This window comes from Alosa pseudoharengus, unplaced genomic scaffold, assembly GCF_046254945.1.
Source record: "Alosa pseudoharengus isolate Yale_2024_CS ecotype anadromous, Long Island Sound unplaced genomic scaffold, YU_APseudo_1.1 YU_APseudo_1.1_scf_3, whole genome shotgun sequence".
In the NCBI taxonomy this organism is placed as follows: Eukaryota; Metazoa; Chordata; class Actinopteri; order Clupeiformes; family Clupeidae; genus Alosa; species Alosa pseudoharengus.
This window is the reverse complement of record NW_027468718.1, coordinates 17562285-17576894: the sequence shown is the minus strand read 5'-3', so window position 1 is coordinate 17576894 and position 14610 is coordinate 17562285. Positions and strand designations below refer to the sequence as shown.

Here is a 14610-nt window from a genome sequence, read left to right as displayed (position 1 = left end):
GCCATCATGGATATAAAACGTTTTTTGAAAACAACGAAAGGATAGAGGGAACATAGCAAAGTTTTGGAGTTATTTCAGATGGGCTACAAGGTAGGCAAATTTGTGGTGCTTGTCAAAACCTTAGCGCAGCTGGAGTAATGCTTATAGGCTAATGTTAAAGCACACACGATGTTTAAAGCCATACACAACGGTAAATTGGAACAAAACTAAAGGTAACTTTAGCCTTTATAGGGCTGTATAAAGTTGTCCAAATTAATAGGTCGTAATTAGGCGTTGTTGTTGTAAAGATATTGCATGTAGATGTACTATATAGGCTACTAAATTTTTAGTTGACCAATGCACGAACAAAGCCGGGAAACGGACAAATATTATCAAGGCTTTGAATGTTTCCATCTGTGCACAGGGTGTCTGTAGATCGGTGTGCATAGCATTAATTTCTGCAGGCCTGTGGCCATGCATGCGCCCTTAAAATAGCATCTGAATTCGTGCCACTGACTTTAGACCAGGAGGTTCCTGCTCTGTGGCGGAATTGTTTTCTGAAACTACAAAATATCAACAGGGACCGTTTGCGCCGGAACACGCCCCCTCTTTTCGCTGAAATGCCCCCGTGGGCACACATGTACCTGTGGAGGGAAAATTCCAATATGCGCTGACTCCAAAATAGGAAAGACAAAAGCGCGAGTATACAAAGTCAATTGCGCTGGTGTGCAAAATAGAGCCCAGTGTGTTAGAATTAATTAGTCTTGCCATTCATTAACCTTCTCATTCAATTGAGCATATTACATATGCATACCTTGAATAAAGGGTCATGTGGTTTACAATGACCAGGCACCACCACCTCCTTAACCAATTCTAATATCAATTTAATGTCATTCTAATAAATTGAGAAAAAACAGCTTCACATTATGGCCTAAATGTACAGTATATCAAAATAACAGTCAGATGCTTATGTCATTACCTGTGTGAAGTCAAATGTCCAGTCAAATGTCTTATAAAGGGCATACTGTGAAATGGAGAAATCAATTTAGAAAAGAGAATTGGTAAAAAACATTTCAGACACACAGATCTACGAAACACACACACACAGTCTGCACATAAATAACTGACCATAAGCATGAAGATGCAACAGTCATCTGGCTCAGTCTGGCCTGGAACATTCTGCAAATTGAGAAATACAATTTCTTTGCCACTCCACAAAGCCTGAATGAAAGGTCTGTAAAGACAGTTACTGCAGCCTTACTGCATACCTTGTTTTTTATAAGTTTCCAGTGGCCATTCACTAACCCTGTTACTATGGAGCTGAGAATGTAAGGTAGAACAATATTTAGGTGTTTAGACAAAGAGAGAACTTAATGTAAAAAAAGAGAGGGGGGAGGGGGGGCTGAACTCGAACTGAACTTGTGTGGAAATGGTGTACAATGAGGGACCTTACTAACCACCACTGCCAATGTATAGCACTTACCTGAATGATGCACGGCAGCCATAACTAATGGTGCTCATGCACTCACTACACAGCTTAGGGTTAGCTAAGGTAAGAATGACACAGCCAATTAAAATGCCAATTGCATCAGTCACAATATGGTTGAGTAACCTAGGCTTGACACATACAGTACCTGTATGTGAAGTGAGGGAAACATCAAGTGTATATAATGTAAATTGCCCCAAAGTCTCAGCATGTCCTTAAGATAAAATTTGGGATTTTTCTTCATGATTCATTTAACACTTGGACACCACTCACAGAGGCCATAGACAACAACCAAATGATCAATGGTAGCACAGTAGTTTGTTCGGCAAATGCATGATTGCCAATTCATGCAGAACTGATTTTGACTGTTACATTTCCATTTTGACCTTTACTCTCAAATGGTTTGTGGAGCCTCATATACTCTGCTTTACATTGTGAAATGTTTTGGTTACTGTCTTTGCCTTTGACAAGAAAGAAAAATCCAACAAAGAACATGAGAACAGACCTTCAGAACGTGAAGGTTTAACCTCCTCTGAACAGTATGTGAAACACAGAGCTAGTGAGCGGAGCGCAAGCTGGCGAGGAGCGGAGCGGATGGAATTCTGTTGGAGCGCGGAGAGCTTTTTAATAGAGCATCACAGTCCCGCCCCTCTCCGAGAGAGCTTAGTTTCCGGAAGTAAATTTCCCATTCATTTCTCCCATTGACGTTTTGGAAAAATCCGTATCTAAAGAGTTTTAGAGCATGTCTTAGGCTAATCAGCTACGGCGTAACTCATAAGCATACAACATATCATTTCGAGTAAAAAAACGAAGAGAAAGTCCAAAAAAAGTCAAAGGTACAAGACCGTGTACATATTTTTATTTCCGAGCGAAGGAACTACTCATCCCATAAACCACCGCGCCTCACTGAAAAATATATAAGCAACACGAACCAGCGCGAAATCACTTCCAACCATGTTTCCAACCGGCGATAGCACGCGAACCCTTTCCTCCAAACAATGATTTTTATATAGTTAATAGCAGTTATTTCAGGAGTAATCGTGTAAATAATAGTGTTTTGGTATTGAATGTTATATTTACCATCGTGTATTTTATATTGTGTGTGTGAAACCGGTTTACGTTAGCAACATTGTGCAGTGCTTCATATCTGACTGCCATCCTGATGCATGGACTGGTGCATGGTCTGCTCTTGGACCACCATATTCAGTTTATTAACTTGCTGTGAATTATTACACAAAATGTTCATTAAATGTACGAAGAAGTATTTCTAGGTTAATGATTGATGATATGGCTCGTACAGTATGAAGGCTACAGTAGCCTAGCTAATGTTAACTAGCATTACCAACCTCCCTGCAAAACTCACCACACAACTTCGTAGGTTTGATAGGTCTTGTTCCTCATGCTGGCCCTTACAAAACCCACAAGCTGACACTCGACACACAACAGTCAATAATGTGACCCGATTTAAAGTGGTTTTCACCCATTTGGACACTCTTGATTTCGTCCTTGAAACAGTGAAATATTCACGGGTGCATGGACGGTTTGCTAACCATTTTACTGCAGTGTCTAGCCGGTGGTAGCATCCAGCCTGTGCTAGTAGCTAGCTAGTTCAAAGGTACGTAATGGGGATATACATGGCTTTTTATGCCTCGACTAAGTTGATGTTTCATATAAACAACAATTCATATTCATAGAAACAACAAGGTCACTAAAACATAATATATTTCATACCTGTGTTGCAGCATGTAGGCTAATGTTAGCAGCATTATAATGACATTCTAATGTCTGAAAGGCTAATGATTAGCCTATCGGCTAACTGAAAAGTTAAGTAAACTAGCATTTCCAGTGTTCTATTTGATGGTGTATTGGCCCTGACTAAGTTCGTGTGATATATAAACCACAATCCTTGTTGATACAAGTACCAATGTTCGTCTAGAAAGTTTTTATTCACATTAAGAATTTCGCCATAGGCAGTAAAAGACTCCGCCATCTTTGTCAATAATTTTCGCTGATTTTGTTTCAAACTATGACCTTAACGGCCTTTCCACCAATCAGAGGCATCACTGTGGGATTGTTCAGGATTGTGGGTAATGAAGTACTTATCCAAGACATCGTGAATAAAATACATTTATATCAAAACAAGGTTAGTGCCCCGTGAACTTTTGGCGTCTATATGAGCATACACAATCGCTTAGTACAGCCGTAGCTGGTTTTGAGTCTACCATGTGCAGTTAAGTTTTTATGGCTTATACCCGAATTGTCAATGGAGAAATTGCATTGAATTAAATACTTCCGGAAACTCCTGTGGGCGGGACTGTGATGACCGGAGCGGCCGCCTGGTTCCACTCCAATTTCGCTCCGATACCGCTCACACCACGAGTCTGAAGCATCAGCTCCACTCACAAGCTCTGGTGGAACACAAGATGGAACATTGAACAGTTCCAATATCTCATTTATTAATTAAGCAATATAGCACGAGTGAGATTGGGGTTGGTCATGGATATTCCCAGCCGTGGGAATATCCATGACCAATCCCACGATCACGAGTAAATAATCTGAAAACACCCCATTATTGTTTAAACATGTTAATTTTGATATCGTTCTTACGCATCAAAAATAGTTCCCTTTTCAATAGACAGCGTCTTGGTTGCTAGATAACCAACATTCCAGATCCCTCGTTATGAGTCTGTGGTTTACGTGTCCTAGACACGTAAACCACAAAGAATCACATTCATATCTGAAATCACATTCATATCTAGTTTTGCTGCATGCATGTTACAAGGACACTGGGCCATGTCATGTAAGGGACATGGTACTGCAAAAAAACGGAAACATAGCCTACATTGCAGAACCACCCAAATGTATTAATTTATGGTGAATAAATGTTACACTACTGTGCACAGCCCCATATGTTTTTCTGACACGATGCTAGCACGTTAGCAGCGGTTAGCTAACTATGCTAACGTTAGTTACAAGTCTCCAAGTGACAATCTTATTATAGGCCCTACACAATGCTGGCAATGCTGAGAACAATTAGCATCCTCGTTTATCTTACTTACATTGAGTTGACTGTGTGGCTTAATCCACAGATGTGGTGAAGCACTGTTTCGTTATGGTTTGCTAAGGAGTAACCCATTGCTTAAAATAGTGGAGAGCTGGGATGAGAACATTGTGTCAAATCTTCGCATTGCATCACGGAGTGATTTATTATTAGCTGTGCAAAGTCTGAGTTGAAATGTCCAGGGATACTCATGAAACGTCTCTCGGCCAATCAGAAACAAATAAATAGTTCCATAGAACCCAATTGTTGTATAAACCTGAATACGCCTAAAGTCTGCTCGTCCCCAGAACCACTAGGGTCAGCCGAGTCCAGCAGATACATCCAGCAAAGCTTGGGCATCAGAAGCTGTGAATTACAAAGTGTTGAGGCAGTCCATACCAGTTAGTTGTGTGTGTGTGTGTGTGTGTGTGTGCGCGTGCGCTAACATTCTGTACTGCAGTTGCTTCAATTGCATTATGGTTCAGCCATAATGACCGCAACTTCAGAGGCAGATCGCCAACCTTTAGAGTAAAATATACAATGATAAACCTCAACATTATAAAACAAATTCATCATGTATATTGATAACTACAGAGGATATTTTAAGAACTATGTACATGTACTGTAATTGGATGTACCTGTACTTCTGTTGTTGGAAAGAGGTGTTTCAAATGAGGCAGTCCACAACAGTTGAGCCCACACACTGACAGATCTGCAGGAGCTGCTAGTGGGGCTGTGGGGCTTGCAGGTGGACCTGTTATGTCTGTGGGAGCTGCTGGTGGTGATGTTATCACAGTAATGTAAAAGTGTAAGGTTAAAAAACTGAGAATGCTGCAGTTAACATTAATTACTTAAACTGTCTAATTGAGTCAAGACACTTACCAATTATTGTCTGCCCATTACCATCAATTATGATGTCCACTCCTCCAAAGTTTTTTTTCATGGCATCAATTTTGAGTCTATTTCTTCTTGTGTTGTAATTATGGATAATGTTCCTCATCAAAAACACATGATTAGAAGGTAAAAATATTTTTAAAATAATTGTTTTTGTGCATCCCTGCGAACAGCTGCTCGGCGCATTGACTATTAACCCAGCCTCGCAGTTCAGGCACCAGCTCCACCTTCCTGAGGGCATTTTTGGGGTCCTTGGTGTTATTCTCATGGAATCTGTCATACAGAACATAGTGCTCCGCAGATCCTGTGACCGGATGCCCGTTAGGATCACAGACAGTCTTTTTTGTGAGCAGCCATGGAAGGCGGACCTGTGCACTACCACCTCGTGCTGCCTCCAAATGATCTTCTGTTGGCTCTAGCAGTCTGCCATCATGAGGCTTATTTAATCCCGTAGACCACAGCACAAGGACAGGTAACCACAGCCCATCCACCTTACAAAACAAAATCAAATACATTATACATGTTGAGGAAGGCGGTGTAAAAGCCGAAAAAAACAGAAATGCATAATTCAAATGCCACGTGGCTACAAAGGCCTCAAAACCAATTGTCTCTGTCTCCTGATTGAAAGGACAAGTGTGCCTTTACCCAATTAGCCACATCACAGAAGCTCCGCCTGTACGTCAGTGCTATCCCTATGATGTGACCCTAACCCATCCTATCAGTTGTATATTGTCAATGTGATAATGGCACCAACCTACCAGATGCTCCCCAGATTTGAGAAAACACTTTGTCATAGGTTGCCCTTGACTGCATCATCTGCTGTTGACCAGGTCCATCCTCGAACATAGTTGTACTACTGTAGAAGTTTCGTACCATTCAGGGCATTATTAGTGGGGTAATTTACGAGATACTAAGTTGGTTCCATTACGCCTGCAGGAAGTCATTCGTTTTTGACAGCGCTACTCGACCAGGGTTCGACCAAGGGAAAACAGGTTCTGGGAAGGTGTTTGGCTCGGGGTCATGGTGCAAAGGACCCTAGAGTGAAATTACTCCGAACCATCGCTTTAAATGTAACGTATTAGAACATTTAAAAGGCACTTTAATTAACGATGTGTGAAGTTAGTCATTAACACTTGTATTTTTAACATTGACTTGAAGAACACGTGTCATTTGAGTTGACATGATGTGAGGTGAAGACGGCTCAGTCGGCATGCTGATGAGTCAACAACGGAAAACGCTGGATAATCTGAGGTAAAAAGGGGCAGCCGTGGCCTACTGGTTAGCGCTTCGGACTTGTTCCTGGCTGGCAGGTGGACAGGCAGCGATGTTGACTGGCAGGTGGACAGGCAGCGATGTTGGGTGGCAGGTGGACAGGCAGCAATGTTGGGTGGCAGGTGGACAGGCAGCGATGTTGGGTGGCAGGTGGACAGGCAGCAATGTTGGGTGGCAGGTGGACAGGCAGCGATGTTGGCTGGCAGGTGGTAGTGCAGCAATGTTGGCTGGCAGGTGGAGGGCAAGGATTAAAGTTCTCCGTCATAGGACGGATTTCCGTCAATTTGATTTTAGAAATGTCATATTTGAGATCGATGCAGATCCGATGAGAAAAAAAATAGGAGGGGGGGGGACTGTCACCTTTGCTTTTCCTTTTTTAAGGCAACTACAAATATTAGGTAAATGTTTAAAGACCTAATAGTGTTCTTGAGAACTTTCTGTGTCTCAATCCGTGACCGCTCAAGAAGATACGTCCTATATGGCCTACGTCAGCCATGAGTTTCGCTTTGTATGTTGTAGCTACACACTTGTCTCGGGCGTTTGCTTAAAAAAAAGAACACGTATGGAGGACTATAACGGTCTAAAAGTTGGATTATAGTGACACAATCGAGACAGCTGATGAGGTTGGCCAATCCGTTTAACTTTTTTGGATATTATATTGTGAGCTCTATGTGCGAATTCGGACGCTTTGTTCTTTCCGTGCATCAATGTAGACACTTACTATCGCGAACTCTTGTCAGGGGAGGTCATTCATTTTGGGTGTCACCTATGACTTGAACAGATAGCCTGCTATGCCACCCGATGTAGGCTACTATTATTGTTACAGTTTTTAATCAATGCAACTAACATTATGTGTAAAGCGACGCAATATAAACCGTAGCCTATGCAATTTATTATCCCGTCTGTTATGACATACAACAATGTTTTTCACAATTTGCGACGGAAGGTTTTGACTGAGCGTGTCGAGTAAGGGGGTCAGTCGTGTTTGTGACGCACAGACAGCCTTGTAGCCTATTTTGCTTAGGCCTCACTTTTAACGACAATAGGTTGTGAGTGTATGTTGACAAAAAATAACCATACAATTAAAATAGTCAACTTAAAACTTTGCTATAAAATATTATTAATTTATAGCACAAAACCATAACCAGTGGGCCTACCAGAACCTCGCATATTAGCGTCATGATTTGTGTGCGTCTATTTGGCAAGGCCACTAGCTGTCATGGATGCGTTGTTGCTAAAGGAAGGCAGGTGTCAAAAGTTAAAAAATAAATGCAGATGGGCAGCTGATGAAAACGGGGGAGAACTAACAAGCCATGGTGTAAAGAAATTAAAGTGCCAGGAGTTTGCTTTTGCGCGGTTCGCTGCAAGAAAATTTTTTATGGATGCAATAGGAAAACGTTTTAGCACGCCACCAATCAGAAGACCGCCATAAGGTTAACGTTCGTGCACTTCAGGACATCTTCCCTACCTGGTGCAACTAGCCACCACGACAGATGTAGGCTACGTTTATCTATGGCTGACCGTTTTTACGTTTAGAAAGTAGGCTATGCATGTTCTTTCATAGCGCAACACGACCTGTCCTTAACCATATCCCAACCTCTTGTCAACCTTATACAATCTGTTGCTGAAGACAAAAGCGCCGTCTCCAGATTGTCGTTACAAATGCGCAGACCTCCTGCATGAGCACACACAGTATTGCTGCTCATTGGAAAACTGAGTTGTCTGTAAAACTCAAAATTACCATGTTTTCATTAAATGCGGATGAGGCAACAAATGGAAATATGAACAATATCTAGAATGTTCTGATTTGTTACTTTGATGAGGAAATGGGAAGTCTTGCAAACTTGATTTTATAGATTTTACTTGGTGTTGAATTGCATATTAACAAGAAAAAAATCTCCCCTTTAAACACTTTTGGCCTGAAGTAATTAAATAAGAGTGTGTTAAAGCCTTTCTACAATATTGCTGCAGTAGAAAAGAACAGCAATGGCTAATCAGCAATGGTCAGGGATGGTACTAAAATATATTTTTGTTCATCAGGAAAACTCAATCTCAATCAATTACACTCTCAATTCGCCTTATTCACATGGCGGCCATTGGCGGCTAAAACGAGGCTACAGGGTACACAAACCATAGGATTGTTATGTTCTATGCATTCACCTGTAGGTGGCATTAATTATATAGTAAGTGTACCCTGTAGCCTCGTTTTGGTTTAAACAATGGCCGCTGTGTGAATAAGGCGAATACTCCCTTTACTTTGCTGTTTGCATCTTTTTGTACATTAAAAACCAATAGGTCGCGACCGCAAAAGGGGTGCTATCTCTATAGGTAGATATGAACAACGTATGACTTATGGCCTGAAAAAAGTTCAGTCAAACGATTTTTTTTCACTTTAATCCCTGTGGAGGGGCAGCGATGTTGGGTGGTTGGTGGAGGGACAGCGATGTTGGCTGGCGGTTGGTAGGTGAGGGAGCGTCTCATCTTTTTGTTCTGGCTTTTGCTTCCAAGATGCTTCCATCTTCCAAATAATTTGAAAGCTTCCAAGTCTTTCAAATTATTTTTTTTCTGCTGTTTTTCAATTGTGTCGCCTCAATCCTTAATCTCAACCTTATATATCTTTTGTAGATTTTCTGTACACCACAACAGGAAGGGAGCCGGCATGACAGTTCCTGAATTCCTTCCTCAAAAACACTCACAACATTGGTGAGCTCCATGAGAGTGGACCCAGCCTTACTCCTAAAGGTCTTCTCAATATTCTGTATGAACAGAAATACCTCTTCGGAGGGACGGCACAGAGCACCTGCTTTAAACTCCTTCAACTCCACCAAGAGGCTTGTTTCTCCAGCAGGGCTGTCAGACTCCATTGTTGCTCTGCATGTGTCACAGACAGTGGTGAACTTAATTACTTTATGCACAACATAGCCAGCAAGATGGTATAAGATGCATTTCTCCGCTGTTGTCAACTCCGGTGCTGCTCCATCCACTATGACAAGCTGCTCCACTCTGACAGTTGGTCTGCTTGTTTGTTCCACTTGATCTAGGAAATCTGCCAGAAAGTTGTTGTCATCTTCCTGGTCACTCCCAGACCCAAGAGTGGTAAAAAACTGGCCCACAGAGATGAGACGCAGTGAGTGATGGAATTCCACTGGTGTTGGCACAGGGTTTCTGGACCTCACACAGCTGAAGAGATTTTCTAAACAATCCTGTGTGAATCTTGAAACCTGTGTCCCCTTGTGAGCATCTCCTCCTGCATGGCCAAAATTGTGGTTGTTGCCATGATGACACCTGTCTGAACAGGCTTCCAGGCTCCCTTTCCACCAATCTTTATCCCCCAGAACAAATGGATAATGTCAGTGAGGAAATTGATGGCCTTTTGGTGCTCTTCTGGTTTGTGCCTGTGTGGTGATTTTATCTAGACATAATAACACTTGTGTGTGTGTGTGCTGATTTATCAGAAATTATTCATTTGTCATAAGAATGTTGTTTGTGCACCTGTTATGCACATTTACTGAAAGTCATGAGACTGAACTGTCAGAGACTAAGAGTGAAAGTAAACAAGACAGGGCCTGGGAGAGAAAGGTACTTACCAGAAGGGCATAAATAGAAGGAGCTAGCAGAAGAGGAGATGCAGGGACTTTCCAGAGAGAGAAAGTGAAACCAAAGTTGAAGTGCAAACGAAACATACCCTGCCTGGCAACAGCTTACACATAGAACCTGGTCACATGTATTCTGCCTAGCAACACACATTTTTTTAATGTTCAGATGAGAAGGGTTTTCCACCAATATCTCAAGTCCCAAAACGTTCTGATTGGCTAAAAGGGGCCTGGTGACGTTCCTGGTGATAGGAACGCCTCCCAGGCCCCTGAGAGCATAAAAGAAAGAGCTCAGGCACATTCAGATCAGATCTCATCGGGGTAGCAGCTGCAACTCATCACTCTATTGCCTGAGGGTTCAGTCCTGACGCTGTTTGGATTGTATTCTCACTGCAATACGGTGAATAAAGGATCAACAGTCTTCAGCATTTCTCGTCTTGGTGTTCTCCTGCGGGTCTTTGACATCAGAGTGCTAGTTGGATTGGAGGTTTCGGGAAGTGGATAATTTCCACGACACCTGCTCAAAGCTGTTACAGGATGGCGAGATGACATTAGGTCAAACCAATGATCCATTTGTTCCAGGAACCATGATGGATAGATAGATAGATACTTTATTGATCCCCAAGGGGAAATTCAAGGTGATGTTGTGAGGTAGGACTGGGGATGCCTTTCCTGCTGTACTAAATATTTTTAGACCAGCACTTCTAGCCTTGCTGAAAATGTTTAGGGCAGGACCAACCTTCATTTTATCAAAGTGAGTGGGTGTGATGGAAGCAGATGTTAAATTTGGAGCAATTTTAAAAACCATATCCTCCTGGAAACCCAACAAATCCTTTAGAGGAGCCACAGACACCTCGTTAGAGGGGAGGTTCTTATTTCTGACAATATCTTCAGGTACTACAAAAACCTGTCCACGGACCAGAGCACTTTTTAGATTTTTTATTAAATGTGGAACGTCAGGCATGAAGTGTACTTCTTTGCCCGGCGTTGCTGGATGTGGCACTGATGTTCTGTTCATATCAACCCCAAAAGCTGTCCACATTGCTCGGTTAGGGCTACCCATGTCGGTGGTAACACAAAGTACGTGCAGCCCTATTGATCCATAACCTGACATTAGCCAGATGAATTTCGTTCCGCTTAGCTCCGCCTAGCTTCACTCACATCCATCTGGGACCTCTTCCATTGAGAGTGATTTCTGCAACCGACTTTATGGTTCAGCCAATCAGGATGCAGGGCGGGAGTTTCATAGATGTGAAATAGCGTAGAAGCGACTGTGAGACTGTTATTAGCGTCACGGGTTGGCTTCGATGAGAGTGGTTGAAGTAGCACGTCAATAGATGACGGACAAGTGGCTTATTCAATCATATGCAAGCATTTTTTGATTAGGCCCAGCCTTCTGAAGCAACACTTCAATGGATCGGTTCCAGATGGATGAGTGGAGCTAGGCGGAGCGAAATTCATCTGGCTAGGGTCAGGTTAATTGATCCAGCCCTCTATTATTTCCTTAATAATTGGTTTATATCTCCATTTGAGGAATTACCAGCAAAATGATATGCCACCACTTGTTTACATCTTGTTGTTGTTCCAGCCAACATGAAAACACTAGCATGAGTTGCTGATCCTGTGTGACCGGGCAAAGTCACATTGCCGGACAGTTTCCCTGTCAGCATGTTCAGCTCCACACTTGAGGTGATCACCATTTCATTGACTGTCAATACGCAATCCCTCTCATGGTCAGAACATTTTAAGTTTTAAGAACTCAAAGACCTCCACTAAAATTCCAGGTTGAAATGTAATACATTGCATCCTCCTCTGCAGGGTTCTTAGTCCTGGTAGAGGAATATGTAATTCCTGTAGAGTTCTATACCCTGTTGGACCAGCAGCAAAGCCAATCTTCAAAGCCTTTTTAATTTGCTCCACTTTAAGCCGTTGGTTGTAAGTCGACCTAATGCCTTGATTTGGTCATTAGTAAAGATTTTTTTAAATGTGTTATCCCTGATTTCCATTTTTTTCTTCAGTGCTGCATTTTCCCTCCTTAGTTGTTGCTTTTGCCTTGATAATTATTTTGTCTTTTCTCTTTATTTTTTTCAGGAGATCTGATTCACTGGCTGGTTCATTGTTTTGATTCACATCCTCTCTCTCCTCATTTGCCATGCCCTCTCTTCCTTTACCCTCACTTTCCCTCTCTGTCTCATCTCTTCTTTCAATGTTTAGCACTGATGTAAGTAGAAGACATGACACTGTTACATTTTTAAAAACAACATATCTATATCACAACTATTACTATTAATATCATATCTGTCACCTTTCAAACTGTAACTGTGATCAGCAGCTATGGCATCTACATTTATAAGTCCAAAGCGTGGTGTTGGACCTTTCCTTTTTATGGCCTTGGGGCGATGAACAAAGATAGTTGGAATGGCATCAGCTCTCAGCTTAGTCTTGCCCTTTTTGCTTTTATAGAACTGGTCTGCTTCAAAATGTGCCTGTAGAGTAAGTAATGCCATGTTTTGGTTCTGTGCGCTATTTTTATAGAACACTTTATACTATACTGTATGCAGTGGCTCGCTGTAATGTTAAACCTCTTTTATTATACACTTCACCATACTATTATACACTTAACCATTTTCTTGTTTAAAAGATATCTACATTTTCAATCAATAAACCACACTCCCCCGCACCAAGTTAATAGGCTAATGACAATGGCCCCACATTTTTGAGATACCCCTACCGGAGGTAGAACTAAACGCAACAATGTTTTTCCTCATCTCTAAGGTCTCCCATATATGAAATGGATTCTTGGCTAAACATATTTTACTGCTAAGATTGTTAAATTAACAGATATTATTATACACCCCAAAACCAAAAAAGGACTAAAATATAGCCTGTCCGTATGGGAGTTAAGGCATATAAACTAGTGCAGATCAATCACACAAGCTCTGAGAACTTTGAAACTTGGCATGTTTATAGTCAGTAAGTTGCTTTACCTACTAGAAAAGACTGGATGTGAATATCTTGATGTATGGAATGAATAGAGACATGTAAACACATACCTAAAATAAGCGGACATGCAAAAAATAAATATCTATGCAGAATGTTTTAATTTACTTTCTGGCTGCTTTACCAGGGATTATCATAGAAACACATATGATGGCTTATGGGAAAGGTGGGGTTGTTCTGAATCCAACAATACCAAATATGTAAATATAGTATGACGAATTAGGGTGTCCTGTCACTCAATGTATGAGGTGTCCAAAATGAAAAAAAAAAAAACAGAACACTGGCAAAATACAGTCTCAAGTCCAAATCACATTATCAGTGGTGAGAAGAATGTTGACAAATTCATTGTTACTGCAAGGTAAGTGCTGATCTATATTTACATTTAATAATGATACATTTCATATGAAACACAGATCCAATTGAATCAGGTTAACATTGGAATGGAACACCTTTATTTAACACCGTTTACATTCACTTGAATTTTGTTTTGGTCAAGTCATTACTGAATAATGGAAAATAATATTGTAGCTTTTGTCTGTCCAGACCAGCAGTGGACAGTAGAGCCTACACTGCTTACTTCAACCCTAAGTAGCTAAACAGTTAGTTGTAGAAACTACTTTCCCTAGCTAAGAAAGTAAGACCAATGTTGCATGTGTAATTCAACTTGATTTGCATTTCAATGAAAATTCTGAAATGTAAATCATTTTTTTCCTTTTCACTAGTCTTTTGAATTATGGAGAATGTCTTACAGGCATTGGATCCAAATATTTGTATAATTTGTGGGAAACATATTGAAAAGGGCAAGAAAAAAGATCCCTATGTCCAAAACCCCACAGTAGAAGGCCTCTACCTTGTTGGTGAGTTGGTGGAACCAGAAGAGTACTTGGAATGAGACTTCACCCACCCTGTTTGAAACATCCACACATTCACTACATAGTGTAGTATTCAGTATTTGTAATAAACTAAACATTAAGCTTCCCAGTGGCGTGGTTTTGTGAAAGGGCAAATGTATTGTCTAAATACCTCATAAAGTTTTTTGTTGTTCCTTGTGCAATTCCTTGTGATTGTAAGGTTGCTCCTGCTGACTTTGGACAACCATTTCTTCCTCCTCTCTGTGTCACTGGGGAAGCTGTAAATTAATACTCCTTTCTCTGAGCGATTGGAGCACCCCCAAGCAGCACAGTAAACCATGGTAAACTATATGTAAGGACAGTATGGAAGGAAAAGCACAGACAAACTGCTTTTTAAAGCTAATTTTTCACAGGAGATATGTAAAATTCCTTATGCTATAGATAGCTGTGATGTCCTAGATCTAGGTATTAGGAACTTGTGTTAGAATGATTCAG

The 14610-nt window shown here is 41.2% G+C and overlaps 1 long non-coding RNA gene across 1 annotated transcript; it reads left to right on the top strand.

Moving 5' to 3' along the window:
• The first annotated feature begins 10587 nt into the window (after positions 1-10587).
• LOC143099647 (uncharacterized) lies at positions 10588-14242 on the top strand. The gene is made up of 2 exons (XR_012981708.1): positions 10588-10664; positions 12356-14242. It is a non-coding gene; the product is annotated as an uncharacterized LOC143099647 (long non-coding RNA).
• Positions 14243-14610: the final 368 nt, after the last annotated feature.